Source organism: Lepisosteus oculatus, unplaced genomic scaffold (assembly GCF_040954835.1).
Source record: "Lepisosteus oculatus isolate fLepOcu1 unplaced genomic scaffold, fLepOcu1.hap2 HAP2_SCAFFOLD_37, whole genome shotgun sequence".
In the NCBI taxonomy this organism is placed as follows: Eukaryota; Metazoa; Chordata; class Actinopteri; order Semionotiformes; family Lepisosteidae; genus Lepisosteus; species Lepisosteus oculatus.
This window is the reverse complement of record NW_027167902.1, coordinates 421,041-426,125: the sequence shown is the minus strand read 5'-3', so window position 1 is coordinate 426,125 and position 5,085 is coordinate 421,041.

Genomic DNA, 5,085 nt, shown 5'->3' with positions numbered 1-5,085 from the left:
TGAGCGTTTTGTGTCTTGTCGTCTGTGTAGGCAACAGCCCTCTTCCCTGGGATAGAACTAGATGATATTTAGACACGTTAATTTGACTTCTCCATTGCTCACATTGATGTGGATATGATTATAATGCTCTGTTTTGTGGGCTTCCCAAGAAAACAATAAATCCCTTACTACTTGTTTGAAATGCAGTAGCACAGATCCTAACAAATACAAGAAAGAGAATATCATTCCTGTTTTGAAATAAATTTGAAAGTTCTTTTACTTGTTTTTAAAGCTTTAAGCGACCTAGCACGTCTGTACCTTACTGAATTTCTGTCTTCATATGTTCCTATACGTGACCTGAGATCTGCACATACTGGCCTACTGCAAATACCACATGTGAAATGCAGAAAGAGTGGAGAGGCTGCTTTTTGTTTTTATGCTTCTAAATTATGAAACTCACTTCCACTTTTTATTAGGCAGTCAAGCTCGGTACATTGATTTAAAAAAACATTTGAAAATGTTGCTTTAAGTTAAAGTGGTTCTTTGTTCTTTCTATTTCTGTTTCTTTTTTTAGTTCTCTTTAATTGTTCTTATTTTATTACGACTTTCCTAATTTTTATTTATTTAATTGACATGTATGTTGCTTTACTGTATTGCTGTATTTTCCTTTACAACTGAAAGTATATCTCTCAATTTTAATATTTTATCTTTACGCTTGGTTTTTAAAGCACCAAAGCACTATTTGTATGAAAGGTGCTCTATAGATAAAGTTTATTATTATTATTTTTAATATTATTATTATACTTTGTTACATTTTTGGTTAGGACAAAGATTCTAGTAGAGGTGGCCTCTTTTACCCCGTTCCAAAAAATTGGAAAACTACCTTCAGAATACACTGACAATGACCATCTACTGTCTCCTCTAACTGTGTATTGTCATCATGCATATCTTGTGTATTATTTATTGTAGTTGGTTTTGTCATTCTGTAAAGAAGCCACCTTTCAAGGCACTATATAAAATAATGTTTGTTATTATTATTTACATTTTTCATCGTTAAATCTGGCGAAGAGTCTTAAGAGAATATCAAAGAACACGTTGCTCTTACCTTTCCATTCCAAGAAATGCCCTCAGCTCGGATTGCAGAGATTGACCTCTCTGTCTCAAATTCTGAGAAACATAGACTCGATTGAAAAATGACCATTTCCTAAGATTCACATAACATCACCAGTCAACATTTGCCACTTGACATCAATAGAAACCATAGAGTACATGACATTTCCAATCAGTTTTCTTTCAAGGTACAATACCAATCGCCTTGCCAGAAGAGTTATACTGCGGTAGATAAATATTACAAATGTCAGATACACGCAGAGTTGTTTGGATTACTATGAAAAGATTGGCAAATATATTTATGTTCATTATATTTCTTGGAGTGACAGAGCTAAAGAGAAAACAATACTTACCTTTATCTCTGCAGACAGGATCGCAAGGGATTCCCTTATACTGGGTTCCTATATAACAAATAATACATTATTCAAAAAACATGATATTTCTCTGTCCATTGGCAGCATGATTGTTTATCATTACAGTTTTAGTTAGCTTTAATTTTGTAAACCCCAAGTAAACATAGTTTGTGCCTTTCTCTGAACTTTTTGGCATTTCAATTCAGTTGTTTGTAAGCTTATTTTACAGTTGCTAGGTTGATGAAGTTCCTGAACTGTGCAGTATTTCTTTTGGGTTTGGTGCGAATCATATTCTAGCGGTTGGGGGAAAAAAGCACAGGTGCCATCCCACCATTAAACCCTGAAACTTACCTTAGCCGATTCTTCAACTAAACCAGACATGTTAACTAAGTGTTACAGCATGTTTCAAAGTGTGTATTTTAGCAAACACAACTGAAGTTCTGTTGTCTCCTTGGAGACACCTGGAACTGGTGTGATGCTGGTTCTATGACATCATTCGTTCTAAATGTAAATGCAGGTATTGGCACAACATAGTAAATTGATGTAAAGTTATGGATCCATTTATGATTTTCACTCAGTTTGAAAGAGTTCCTGTCGTGTGGTTAAACTTTGTGTTACGGAGGGTTAACTGGGGTTCTGGCTACTAGTTAGGCTTGGTCATTCAGTCATCTGGTTCATGAAATAGGAAGCTAAGAGATCTGTGTTTTAGTTTTACTGTTTGTTTTTGTTCCATAGAATAAGAAATGTTTCATTAATATTAGTAATAGAGTAGCTGTTTCTCTAAACAGTGTGTGTCAGTTTGCACTGCAGGTGTGCCAGGTAGAGACCATTTAAGAACCCAAAAATATGCTGTCATTTACTGCCGTGGCTAATTTCTGTTAACCTTGTCTCTCACTCACTTTGATGAGCAAAATGTTCATACATAAAGCATACATTTCTGATTGGTCAGAAGAAGCTTCTTAACATATAAGGTATAAAGAAAGTCAGAAAGTTAGGCACTTAGGTCAGCCTTAGGCAGTTAACCAAGACCATAATCTGATAAGAAGCTATTCCCTTTCATGTTGCTAAATCACATGTAGGATACATGAGTTACACCTCCACTTAAGAGACCTTAAAGAGACCTTGGCCAGCCAGGAGTGTAGAAAACCGTAAAACAGTTCTTGAGGACCTAATTGTTAACTCTTAACAGGCAAAGAACTTGAACTTGAACTTGAACTTGAACTTTATTGCCATATGTAACCGGTACTGGTACAATGGAATTCTTACTTACAGAAAGTCTCTCGATTGTAAAACAAGTGTAAAAACAAAACAAAGTGCAAACAGTGCATCAAGACAATGTGCAAACAATAGACAATGTGCAAGTAAACATGCAGGCAGTTTGAATGTAAACAATACAGACATGTAAACAATGACTGGAGACGTACAATAAATAAATTACAATGAGGTAGATGGTGATGGTGTGGGTGTGGTCCGAGGGGGATGGCTAAATGTGTTCGCCAGTCTCACTGCTTGTGGATAGAAGCTATTGAAGAATCTAGTGGTAAGTGTCCGTATGCTCTTATATCTCTTGCCTGAGGGCAGTGGGGGGAAGAGCTCATGCCCGGGGTGGTGACTGTCCTCTGTGATGGCCAGAATTCTACCACGGCAGCGGTCCTCATAGAGCTGTTTAATCTCGGTGAGACCGCAGCCAATGATCTTCTGGGCCATATTGACCATTCTCTGCAGTGCCTTTCTTTCTCGCGAAGAGGTGTTGCCATACCACACGGTGATCCCGTTGGTGAGGACGCTCTCGATAGTGCAGCGGTAGAAGTTCACCAACACATGTATTGGCATCCCCCATCGCTTGAGGCACCTTAAGAAATAGAGGCGCTGCTGAGCCTTCTTCATGATAGAGTCAGTGTTCACAGTCCAGGTTAGATCTTTAGAGATGTGAATCTTTAGAAAGGTTCCTTCAGTCCTATGAGAAATATTTTAGAATTGAACTAAAGTGTGTTTCCGATACAGGAGCATATGTCTGTCAGGGCCTGTTGGAGAGGCCCTGGATGAGAACCCCTGGCTGCAGTTCCACATCCCCCTGAAAGTAAATAGAGCCATAAGCACGGAGCTAAGGACACTGCTCCAGGACATGCTGGCTGTCGATCGTGACCAGCGACCAGAAGCCATCCAGCAGAAGAAGCAAGTCAGGCAAGCCATGGCACGAGAGAAAACATCTTTGTAGTGACTGATAGCAAGATGTCCGTGACCAAGGGCAATTCGTCTGAGTAAAGTCTGATTTCATTTTTATGTCCCGAAAGGCCACTGCCTTTGTGCTGTAGATTTCTGATTTAGACGGGCATTTCTATGGACAACTTTGACTTTTCTGTGGGTCCAATGAAAATAAGTTTTTTAACTTATTCTTTGTTACAGCTTTCGAAAGTTTAGAGACATTCACTGAGTTGACGATAAAGGAAAAGTTTCATCTTTCACCTCTTGGAAGGTAGGCCGGTCAGAGGTACAATATATGTCTTCATGTCTTCATCCTCCATGTTTGTAACTACAGGTTTCACAGTGTTGAGCTAAGACACAAAAACACCTACAAATGGCAGATCCAAATGTATAAACCTGGGCTGAAAAAGTGTGTACAGTATATACTCTGTGTAGGTCTGATAAAAGTATTCGAGTCAAAGTGTCATATGGATACAAATTCTCATGATTTTGTATTGTGTGTTTTTTCTCTGTTCTGCTTTATTGAAAGAAATCAGATGCTCTTCCTGAAACTTACCTTAGCTGATTCTTCAGCTAAACCAGACAGACTTCTGAAATTCTCAAATATTATCAAATCTTGTTGGTGCAGAGGTGGTGGAGCCCATTACCAACAGACTCACAGCTGAAATTGATGTGAAAAGGGCTTCTACCAAATATTAACATGTGGGTGAAAATGTATACAATTGTAATATTTCCTTTTTTCCCATTGAAAGTATAACATATGTGGTGTGAGATAGAGGTCCTCATTTAATTGCATGAAACTCGGGCACTGGCGCAACAAACTGAACAAAGTTCAAGGGGGTATACGCTTTCTGTAGACACTTTATTTCCTCTTTTTCCATACTCTAAGAAATGATTTGGGAAACCTGTGGGACACTGGAGGTCATTATACATGAGCCTCTTTCTGCACCTTTTAAGCCATTGAAACCTAGTTGCCTTGTTACAAGGTCTAATATTACAGTAGGTGTGGTTTCCGTCTCCTAATTTCTGAGAATGATCAAATTGGGGAATAAGTTGTAGGGAATACCACTCTTGCACTTCTAAGAAAAGACTATCTCAAATGAAACTCGCTATAGAAAGACATCTTGTTGAAAAATTCTTTATTTTTTGTCATTTCTAAAGAAAAAACATTCATCAAGTCCTTCACAAATGTTTTGTTTGTGACTTTCTCTGTTGTTCCCTTTCACACTCAACTGAACTATGTGTTATGTCTTGTAAACGTAATCAAACATTTCACTTAGGTGTGTGGGTTAACACAAACCCATATTGTATGAAACATTCAGTTTTTCATTCCCGTTTTTTCTAACAATTGCATCCATGCTAGGACTACAGTAAACAACACTTTTTACTAAAGTAAATGAAATTGTTCATTAAACAAGACACATTGTTTTAAATGTAT